The sequence below is a fragment of the Oncorhynchus tshawytscha genome, linkage group LG02 (genome assembly GCF_018296145.1).
Source record: "Oncorhynchus tshawytscha isolate Ot180627B linkage group LG02, Otsh_v2.0, whole genome shotgun sequence".
NCBI lineage: Eukaryota > Metazoa > Chordata > Actinopteri > Salmoniformes > Salmonidae > Oncorhynchus > Oncorhynchus tshawytscha.
Genome location: NC_056430.1, coordinates 40,845,030 through 40,857,133, shown reverse-complemented (window position 1 = coordinate 40,857,133; position 12,104 = coordinate 40,845,030). Strand labels below are relative to the sequence as shown.

General features: G+C 43.3%; 1 long non-coding RNA gene across 1 annotated transcript; it reads right to left on the bottom strand.

The window, feature by feature from the left end:
- Positions 1 to 10,689: 10,689 nt before the first annotated feature.
- Positions 10,690 to 11,850, bottom strand: LOC121840772. Its single transcript, XR_006079900.1, has 2 exons — positions 11,696 to 11,850; positions 10,690 to 11,027 (listed from the first exon to the last, which is right to left on the bottom strand). It is a non-coding gene; the product is annotated as an uncharacterized LOC121840772 (long non-coding RNA).
- Positions 11,851 to 12,104: the final 254 nt, after the last annotated feature.

The following is a 12,104-nucleotide window of genomic DNA, read 5'->3' as shown; positions in this document are numbered from 1 at the left end:
CATTGTAGTACATACTATGCTGTTATATCACACGTGCAATGATGTCCGAGGGAGAAAAACAGTGCTTGTTGTTTGAAGTAACTTCTTTGTTCTTGTTATATACAGTAGCAAATGGACGTGGCAGTTCCATAAAATATGGATTCCAGCTTTAAGCTCTCATAAGATATTTGTGGAGAGACTTTTCAGAGGAAGATCATTCTCAAGTGCAGAGATGAACTGTAATCTAAGATACCATTGTCGGCTGCTTTGTGTGTTTGATGACAAGCACCTAGGTATTTCTAGGTGCTAAATTCCAGAAAATGTCAGCTTCATCCATCACTGGCATAAAACTATGGAGATGTTTGTGGACTTCAGGAAACAGCAGAGGGAACACCCCCCTATCCACATTGATGGAACAGTAGTGGAGAGGGTAGTAAGTTTTAAGTTCCTCGGCGTACACATCACAGACAAACTGAATTGGTCCACCCACACAGACAGCATCATGAAGAAGGCGCAGCAGCGCCTCTTCAACCTCAGGAGGCTGAAGAAATTCGTCACCAAAAGCACTCACAAACTTCTACAGATGCACAATCGAGAGCATCCTGTCGGGCTGTATCACCGCCTGGTACGGCAACTGCTCCGCCCACAACCGTAAGGCTCTCCAGAGGGTAGTGAGGTCTGCACAACGCATCACCGGGGGCAAACTACCTGCCCTCCAGGACACCTACACCACCCGATGTCACAGGAAGGCCATAAAGATCATCAAGGACATCAACCACTCGAGCCACTGCCTGTTCACCCCGCTATCATCCAGAAGGCGAGGTGCATCAGTACAGGTGCATCAAAGCTGGGACCGAGAGACTGAAAAACAGCCTCTATCTCAAGGCCATCAGACTGTTAAACAGCCACCACTAACATTGAGTGGCTGCTGCCAACACACTGACTCAACTCCAGCCACTTTAATAATGGGAATTGATGGGAAATGATGTAAAATATATCACTAGCCACTTTAAACAATGCTACCTAATATAATGTTTACATACCCTACATTATTCATCTCATATGTATATGTATATACTGTACTCTATATCATCTTCTGCATCTTTATGTAATACATGTATCACTAGCCACTTTAAACAATGCTACCTAATATAATGTTTACATACCCTCCATTATTCATCTCATATGTATATGTAAATACTGTACTCTATATCATCTACTGCATCTTTATGTAATACATGTATCACTAGCCACTTTAACTATGCCACTTTGTTTACATACTCATCTCATATGTATATACTGCACTCAATACCATCTACTGTATCTTGCCTATGCCGCTCTGTACTCACCCATATATCTTTATGTACATATTCTTTATCCCCTTACACTCGTGTCTATAAGGTGGTAGTTTTGGAATTGTTAGCTAGATTAATTGTTGGTTATTACTGCATTGTCGGAACTAGAAGCACAAGCATTTCGCTACACTCGCATTAACATCTGCTAACCATGTGTATGTGACAAATAAAATTTGATTTGATTTGATTTGATTTGATTTGATTTGATTTGATTTGACTGTAGGCATCTATCCTGTACTGTCCTTGCTACATGAATTCTCAACCCCTTACATGACCACTATTGTAATGTTAGGTGAAAATTCCTGTCTGCCGTGCACTGTTTTCTATGTGAAATGTTGGAAATTGAAAGAGAGAGATGCTGCTTATAAACAGGGCAAGGTGACCGGGGACAATAGTTTTTGTTAAACAGTTCAAATATGACTTATGCAGATTGATCAAGATGGCGAAACACAAGTATAGAGACAAAGTGGAGGATCAATTCAGCAGGTCTGACACAAGGTGTATCATGGATTACAAAAAGAAAGCCAGCCACATCACGGTCACCAGATGAGCTGACCCGTCCGAGGAGAGCCCCAGATGACAACGTGGGCTACACACTCAGTCTCTACTGAGGACGTATGGAAGTCAGTCAAACGTGTTAACCCTCGCAAGTCTGCTAGCCCAGATGGCATCTCTAGCCTTTCCCTTAGAGCATGTGCAGACCAGCTGACTGTTGTGTTCTCTGACATTTTCAATCGCTCCCTTGCTCAGGCCTCTATACCCACCTGCATCAAGATGTCCACTATCATCCCTTTGCCCAAGAAAGGGAGAGTAACTGAACTGAATGAATACTGACCAGGAGCATTCACTTCCATCATCATGAAGTGCTCCGAGAGGCCAGTCAAAGACCACATCACCTCCTCCCTCCCCAACACACTCAACGGTCTCCAATTCGCCTACCGCCCTGACAGGTCAATGGACGACACAATCTCCATTGCACTGCACATTGCCCTCACCCACCTGGACAAGAGGAATGCATATGTGAGAATGCTGTTCATCGACAACAGCTCAGCCTTCAATACCATGGTGCCCTATAAGCTCATTATACCACCGCCCCCAGATGGTGATAGTATGCAACATTGCCTCCTTGACACTGATCCTCAATACAGGGCCCCCACAAGGGTGCGTCCTCAGTCCCCTTCTGTATTCTCTGTATACCCACGACTGCGTGGCCTCACACAGTTCCAACCCCATCATCAAGTTCGCTGACTACATGACAGTACTAGGCCTGATCACCAACAATGACGAGACCGCCTACAGGGAGGAGATAGGCACTCTGACGGTGTGGTGCCAGGTCAACAACCTCTCCCTCAACGTTAGCAAAACAAAGGAGCTGATTGTGGACTTCAGGAGCAAACAGGTTGGACACGCCCCCATCCTCATCAACGGGGCCACCGTGGAGATGGTTAATAACTTCACATTCTGAAATGGTCTAACCACACGGACACCGTAATGAAGAAGGCACGACAGTGACTATTCAACCTCAGGATGCTGAAGAAAGCTGGCCTGTCCCCGAGGGCCCTCACAGTGTTCTACAGGGGCGGCATCGAGAGCATACTGCTGGCTGCACCCCAGCCTGGTTTGGGAAACTTAACTGCCGCTTATCAGAGGGTGAAACGTGCAGCCGAACGCACCATTGGTTGCACACTGCCTGCCCTACAGGACACCTAGAACATCAGATGTCACAGGAAGGCCAATAAGATAATCAGGGACACCAGCCACCCAAGCCATGCCCTGTTCTCCCTGCTTCAATCACTCAGAAGCGGGAAGTACAGGACTGGCGAATAGTTTCTACCTTCTGACCATCAGGCTGCTGAATAGCCACCACTAGTCAGCTACCTGCTCCCCCCCAACCTCAACTCCCTTACCTTACCTGCTACTCCCCCTATGGACATTCTTTCTCCTGTTGCTCCCCCCCTTCTGCTCCCCCTTCTACTCCCCCATGGACATTCTTCCTCCTGCTGCTCCCTCCTTCTACTCCCCCATGGATATTCTTTCTCCTGCTGCTCCCTCCTCCTCCCTACTCCCCCATGGACATTCTTCCTCCTGCTGCTCCCTCCTTCTACTCCCCCTATGGACATTCTTTCTCCTGCTGCTCCCTCCTTCTACTCCCCCTATGGACATTCTTTCTCCTGCTGCTCCCCCTTCTGCTCCCTCCTTCTACTCCCCCTATGGACATTCTTTCTCCTGCTGCTCCCTCCTCCTACTCCCCCATGGACATTCTTTCTCCTGCTGCTCCCTCCTTCTACTCCCCCATGGACATTCTTTCTCCTGCTGCTCCCCATGGACCTCCTTCTACTCCCCCTATGGACATTCTTTCTCCTGCTGCTCCCCCCATTCTGCTCCCTCCTTCTACTCCCCCTATGGACATTCTTTCTCCTGCTGCTCCCTCCTCCTACTCCTCCCATGGACATTCTTTCTCCTGCTGCTCCCTCCTTCTACTCCCCCATGGACATTCTTTCTCCTGCTGCTCCCTCCTCCTACTCCTCCCATGGACATTCTTTCTCCTGCTGCTCCCTCCTTCTACTCCCCCATGGACATTCTTTCTCCTGCTGCTCCCTCCTCCTACTCCTCCCATGGACATTCTTTCTCCTGCTGCTCCCTCCTTCTACTCCCCCATGGACATTCTTTCTCCTGCTGCTCCCTCCCCCTTCTGCTCCCTCCTTCTACTCCCCCATGGACATTCTTTCTCCTGCTGCTCCCTCCTTCTACTCCCCCATGGACATTCTTTCTCCTGCTGCTCCCTCCTTCTACTCCCCCTATGGACATTCTTTCTCCTGCTGCTCCCTCCTCCTACTACTCCCCCATGGACATTCTTTCTCCTGCTGCTCCCTCCTCCTACTCCCCCATGGACATTCTTTCTCCTGCTGCTCCCTCCTTCTACTCCCCCTATGGACATTCTTTCTCCTCCCCCTGCTCCCTGCTCCTTCTTCTACCCCCTATGGACATTCTTTCTCCTGCTGCTCCCTCCTCCTACTCCCCCATGGACATTCTTTCTCCTGCTGCTCCCTCCTCCTACTCCTCCCATGGACATTCTTTCTCCTGCTGCCCTCCCCCTTCTACTCCCTCTATGTGTATTCCACCCCCACCACAATGACATTCATCACTGTAGAAGTTGTCAATACTGTATGTCTAGTATTACTTTCTTGTTTTTGTTTCACTCAATGATCATGTTGCTTCTCCCCTTATGTTCACCCCCCCCCCGCCACAGTTACTATTATGTATATAGTGCTATATTTATATTGTTTTTATTACCATTTTCATTGTTTTATTTCACTGCATGTTGGAGCTCGAAGCCTAAGATTTTCACTGTACCCTGCAATCACGCCTGCAACCCTGCAATCCTGTACATGTGAGTATCAAACAATCTGAATATGAATCTGAAATGGTGCGATTGTTTCTGGTTCTGAAATGTTCTGGTCATTATGGTTGTTTCTCCGTGATTTTACACACTGTATCGGCTGGTTATCAGATAATCACCGGTTATAAAACAAAAAGTCCACCAATGTAGAACCTGCTGAAAATAAAGTCCTGTATAGATTGTATTTCCAGACAGCGACTATCGTGGAATTACGACGATGATCACACGCCCACACTTTTAGTGTTAGTTTAATCAGCTAATGTACAAAAAGGATATAAAACACAGGAATAACGGACTTGATTTAACTGCATAGTTCCTTTGATGTGGCTCATTGTTTTAAACAATCTGTTTTTGGATTCCAACTTGTCTCCCCCTTTCCTCTTTTAGAATCCTCTGTCCCCCAGCATTGGATCCAAACAGGCTATTTACTGTATAGGCTACTCTGGAGACCACATGACAGATCTAAGGCTCTACTCCCACACATAGGGATTAAATGACACACAGGGTTTATACGGTAGATAGATAGGAGATCCTGACACTTGACATGCGACACAGATGGCACTCCTTGTCTTTACACGTAGCTAAGATAATAGATTGTTCTCTGTGGAATCCTCAAAGATGGATTAGATCAGCTGTTGTGAACATTATTATGTTGAGATAAACATAAACATTTTTAAAACATGTTAAAACACAAGTCAACTTGGGATTCTTTGCAAACAGTGATTACTCAGGCAAACAGCACGATATTCCTTTCAAAAACAGATCAAGATGTGTCACACCGCCTCGCCTTTAAATAGCTCATCTATTTGTATACATGAATAGTCTGTAAGAAGTGTTACACTTTTATTGACTATGATCCAAACATATCACATGAAACCCTGTGATTCTAGCGGAGAGAGACTTGAATATGATAAAACTTGCATGCTAAGACCAGTGAAAGATGATAGAGGTTTCCAAACTCACTATTGCCACACATACTGTGCAGCTAGCTTGTCCTTTTCTGCAGTCAAAATTGCACTCATCACTGTGCTGTAAAACCATACAACATATTGGTTAAAACAGACTGGCACCCAGGCTCCTGGAACAGAAGAGCGGACCGTATTAACAATAAGCAATGTCTTGCTTTTTGAGATCTTTTGGCCTACTTCACTTTGTCAGACAGGTTCTGTTTAAGCGATTTCTTGATTCAACAGGTCTGGCAGTAATCGGGCCTGGGTGTGGCTAATGAAATTAAACTCAGCTTTCCAAAAAATGTGATTAACCACAGTCAATTCATGATTTAACAAGGGGGGGGCATTTACTTTGTCACATAGGGTCATGCAGGTTCGGATAGCTTTTTTCCCTTAATAAACAAAATGATCACTTAAAAACTGCATTTGTGTTCACTTGGGTTATCTTTGTGTAATATTAAAATGTGTTTGATGATCTGAAACATTTAAGTGTGACAAATGTGCAAAAAAAATAAGAAATCAGGAAGGAGGCAAATACTTTTTCACAGCATAGTATATCATCGCTCTCCCCCTCTCTCGCTCCCCCCCCCTCTCTCTTTCTCTCACCCCATCTGCTCTCTAGCTCTCGATCCTTTGGACCAACAAATATGTACTTCACATTGCAGGGAAGATCAGCTGTTTACGTTCACTGTCAAGTTGGAACAGAGCTATTAAAGTAAAAAAAAAAAATGGCTGACAGTTAATATTTTGCTGTCATTCTATTACAAAAATATGACATTTTATTACAACTATATTTCAGTGAAAGAACTGTTGTTTTAGCATTGGTGTTTTACTTAGCATGTCAAACCGCTTAAAACAGCTCCTGGAAGATATAGTTACTGTTCAAAAAACAAAATTACCAGGAGAAACAACAATTCACATACTTCCCAACCTTAAATGTGCAGCCATCTCTGAGTTTGAGCCTAGTGTGTTCTACGGCTGGATAGAGAAAGGTACCTCACACTTACGTTACAGTGAGGCTCAATGTATTAGGCAATCCCAATCGTGGGGGAGCATGAAAGTGCAAGATGCTCGACTTCTCCTAATAAGAACATAAAGTGAAACTTTTATTATTGCGACTTTATGCTATGTGGGATGAGTGCACAATACTTTTTTCTACACATGACCCTATTTTGGAAAAAGCTCAAGTGCAACAGCGTTATACTTCTTAGCTTAAATTCCCATCAATTGTTGTCTTTTACAAATACTTGGACTGGAGTTAAGCAGTATCTAAGTGTGTGGAAAAGTTCAGGCCTGGTTAAACATGGGGAAATAGATTGAGATAATATTGTATCAATATTCCAGGTGCATGAGCTTGAGAGTGGCATATCCCAGGAGGAGCAGGCCAACACTCTCCTGTCCAGGAACAGGAAGGTGCCGCATGAGCTGCAGGAAGCTTGGGAGCATGCCGACATAGCTTTGTCTCAAGCCGAGGGTAAAGAGCCGTAATACTGGAAAGGAGAAGTGTTACGGTTCTGTATTTATTTTCTTAGTCAACCTTGTGTTCTGTTTCGTTGTGTTCTTGAACGTAGCCCTGTTTCTTTGTGTTCTTGAACGTAGCCCTGTTTTTCATTTTTGTTCATTGATTTCACCTGTCTTAGTTACTCACCTGGTCTCCTCAGCTCCTTATTTAGTTCAGTTCATTCTGTTTGTGCCTTTGTGAGGTATTGTTCGTTTTGACTCTACTAAGCCTTTTCCTAGCTCCTTTGTTGAGAACAAGTTAAAGCTTTCAGTCCGAGTTTTGACTCACCTGCCTGTTTGCCTACCTGTGTATGACCATTGCCTGCCTGTGACCACGATTCCTGCATTCTGTGAAGGCAAAATAAACACCTGCCGCGCTCTGCGTGTGAATCCACACCTTTTTCTCCCTGAGTATTCATTACAAGAAGACACTTCTCTGGGGCGTCAAAACATAATGCTATAACTGATTCACTCAATAGAACTAGAATGTAATTTATATTCTTTGATACATTTGTATTCATATTTTATTCTAACAGATTAATCCCATTGATATGAATACTGTATTTATACCTTTAATTGAAATCATTATAGACAAATCACATGTTAGAAGCAAGCCATAATGTATTAGTAAATAGATGTGATATTTTATATTATTTTGCAGGGCAAGGAAGCAGCTGAATGGGAGATGTGCTACAGATGAGACACACTTCTAGGCAGTCATATAATATGATCTTCTTGTGAAATGTCAACATTGATCTCTTAAAGTCTGCTTCCAGAAAGTATTCAGACCCCTTGACCTTTTCCACATTTTGTTACGTTACAGCCTTATTCTAAAATTGATTAAATTGTATTTCCCTCATCAGTCTACACACAATACCCCATAATGACAAAGCAAAAATAGCTTTTCAGAATAAAAAAACATTTTATTACAAATAAACTGAAATATCACATGTACAGAAGTATTCAGACCCATTACTCAGTACTTTGTTGAAGCACCTCTGGCAGTGATTACAGCCTCGAGTCTTCTTGGGTATGACGCCACAAGCTTGGCACACCTGTATTTGGGGAGTTTCTCCCATTCTTCTCTGCAGATCCTCTCAAACTCTGTCAGGTTGGATGGGGAGCATCGCGGCACAGCTATTTTCTGGTCTCTCCAGTGTCATGATGTTGGCCTGGGAGGTAGGTTTGTGACATTCATAAATACCTCTTCCCTCCTTTTTCCTCTCTCTACCCTACTGAGATTACATTTGCAAAACCCTTGGTTAACATAGAGATTCTGGGAACATCAGTAGGTGGGGGGAAATGAACTATATACTGGTAATCCGAACAATTGAACATATGCGGTGGTACTTAATGAATATGATGTCAGTTCGGTTGTCATCTGAGACGTTCTCATCAATGATAAGATGACATAAACTCTACAGTGGAAAGTCTACACATCAGAGTTATCGGATTCACATGGAATTGTTGTTCAATTTAAATGTTTGAATATGAAATTATTTGTGATGGGATGAAATGTGATTTTAGCTTCTAAAATGTGAGATGTGGGTTTTCATAAGATAGGGCTGCTCAATCAGTGGCCCGCTCTGTGAAGGGACATGGGCTACAAAGCTTTTCAAACACGCCCTCCTCTGCCTTCCTATATAAGCCCTTGACGACAATAGAACTATCTGTTCCGGGGATGTAGGACAACGGTCCTATGTCAGAATGGTTCAGATAATAACTACAGAACGAAGCCAACATCAGCGTTAGCTTTGGTTATGAATGTTATGAACTTTGAACTCTTATTTACTACAGAAGTGATACCTCCTAGCCGTTGAGTTAGTAACCGCAGCTGCAAACGCAGGTTAGGAAGGAACAGACAGAGTATCCCGTCACAAAATATTATTTTGTGGTGCCCGACTCTCTAGTTAATGACATTTACATATTTAGCTCAATCAGGTGATATTAATTACGGAGAAATTATTTTATAGAATAGCATGTCATATCACGTAATCCGGCATAGCCAAAGACACGACACAGATATGTTCAATCTGGGCTCTAGCTGGGCCACTCAAGGACATTCAGAGACTTGTCCCAAAGCCACTCATGCGTTGGCTGTGTGTCTTGGCTGTGCACTTAAGGTCGTTGTCCTGTTGGAAGGTGAACCTTCGCCCCAGTCTGAGGTCCTGAGCACTCTGGAGCAGGTTTTCATCAAGGATCTCTCTGTACTTTACTCGGTTCATCTTTCCCACGATTCTGACTAGTCTCCCAGTCCCTGCTGCTGAAAAACATCCCCACAGCATGATGCTGTCACCACCATGCTTCACTGTAGGGATGGTGCCAGAGGTGGCGCTTGGGATTCAGGCCAAAGAGTTCAATCTTGGTTTCATCAGACCAGAGAGTCTTGTTTCTCATGGTCTGAGAGTCTTTAGGTGCCTTTTTGCAAACTCCAAGTAGGCTGTCATGTGCCTTTTACTGAGGAGTGACTTCCGTCTGGTCACTCTACCATAAAGGCCTGATTGGTGGAGTGCTGCAGAGTTGGTTGTCCTTCTAGAAGTTTCTCCCACAGAGGAACTCTAGAGCTCTTTTTTTTAAATGTATTTTTTTACCTTTATTTTACTAGGCAAGTCAGTTAAGAACAAATTCTTATTTTCAATGACGGCCTAGGAACAGTGGGTTAACCGACTGTTCAGGGGCAGAACGACAGATTTTGTACCTTGTCAGCTCGGGGGTAGAACTTGCAACCTTCCGGTTACTAGTCCAACGCTCTAACCACTAGGCTACCCTGCCGCCCCTTTCAGAGTAACCATTGGGTTCTTGGTCACCTCCCTGACCAAGGCCCTTTCCCCCGATTGCTCAGTTTGGCCAGGCAGCCAGCTCTAGGAAGAGCCTTGGTGGTTCCAAACTTCTTCCATTTAAGAATGATGGAGGCCACTGTGTTCTTGGGGACCTTCAATGCTGCAAAAATGTTTTGATACTCCTCTCCACAACTGTGTCTCGACACAATCCTGTCTCAGAGCTCTACGGACAATTCCTTCGACCTCATGGCTTTGTCTTTGCTCTGACATGCACTTTCAACTGTAGGACCTTATATAGACAGGTGTGTGCTTTCCATATCATGTCCAATCAATTGAATTTACCACAGGTGGACTCCAATTAAATTGTAGAAACATCTCAAGGATGATAAATGGAAACAGTATACACCTGAGCTCAATATCGAGTCTCATAGCAAAGGGTCTGAATACTTTTGTAAATAAGGTATTTCTGTTTATTCATTTTAAAACATTTACTAAATTGTCAAAAACAACTGTTTTCACTTTGTCATTATGAGGTATTATGTACAGGTTGCTGAGGATTTGTATTTATTTATTTAATCCATTATAGAATAAGGCTGTAACGTACAAAATGTGGAACAAGTCAGGGGTCTGAATACTTTTCGAAAGCACTGTATCACAAGGTGTAAGGTGACAGGTGACAGGTCTGGGTTGAGCAGCAGAGTGAAGCAGAGGCAGACAACGAAGGGAATGTTTCTTACATTTATTTTAAGGCATCATCTTCCATTTCAAACACATTCCAGTTTCTAATTTCCATTCAATTGCTTTGTTTTACATATAGTAAATATCATTTATTTTACGTTTACTCTAAAACCATGCTAGTTAAAATCATCATACAAACCAAAACAAGGAAAACAAAGCGTCACAGGAACTGGTGCAGCCTGGAAGGTCCATTTTGTTAAGACTTCAATTTAATCTTAAATAACCTCCATTAGCCATGTACTCACCAAACAAAGCCCTACAAGCCCTAGAAAAACCTGGGCTCCACCACACCTCCGGACTGCATTCACCTACTGTGGGCAGCCACCTAGAACACAAAAACAATTCAAATCACATGACTCAATTCTTCGTCTAGATTGCATGCAAACACGTGACAGCTGTGACACAAGCCTTTGTCAGCATATTGTTGCTATACTATATTGTTGACTTGAACAATATAACATTTTGAAAAGAGAGGTGTCTTGAATGACCAATGACCACTGAAGCAACACCTTAACTATTATGTTTTGTACATCTCACGCCACGAAACACTATAATTGCATATGAAGTATTTTAAATTGCTAAATAAAAATAGCACTCCTTGGGGCTCGCAAGGATCTATGAAATCGTCTGCACATTAATAAGTCTTAATCATAATGCCACACCTAATATTACTCAGAAGACAAATTTAGCCCGCCAAGAGTCCATGTGATTCCCTGTTGGCTACATATGAAATGATTACAAAGTAGCTAATGTGCAAAGAAATCATGGTTCACCACTTGCTCAAAATAGGTCTTTGACCTGCTAACAGTCCTTGATCTAAATCCACAGAAGTGTCTAAGGCTTATATTGCTGTAATGAACTATTCAAGTCGAATTTGTAAACCCCACTCTGAATTTACAACGCCCCATGTTCACTCCTGAGAATCGTTTTATTTTATCTGGCTTGATATCTACAATGTTGACCAATATGGTTATGTTTGATTCATCAACTCACCAGGTCTTAATGTCTTCAGCACCAAAAACCTTTCTCCCCACATGTTAGCATTTACCTGCAGAAAGAAGAGCAAATAGCATAAACTACCCAACCTTGGAGTCTGTACCGTGCTTTCTCTCTCACTGCCACAACTCCCCCACACGCACTCACACACACACACACACACACACACACACACACACTGGCGACTGCAGCTGTGGGCTAAGACTGCTTTGAGCTGACAGATTTCATAATGTAAGAAATATCAGCTGCTGGCTTTAGCTGCCATATGACCTCTGGCATGTTTGAATAGCTTTTTCATAAGGTCAATATAACAATGGACACACTGTAAACACAGTGTTAGCTAATACTTTTTCTTCTTATTCTGGTCAGGTATTTGTTTGTAGTAGAAAATGTGAATACTATATTA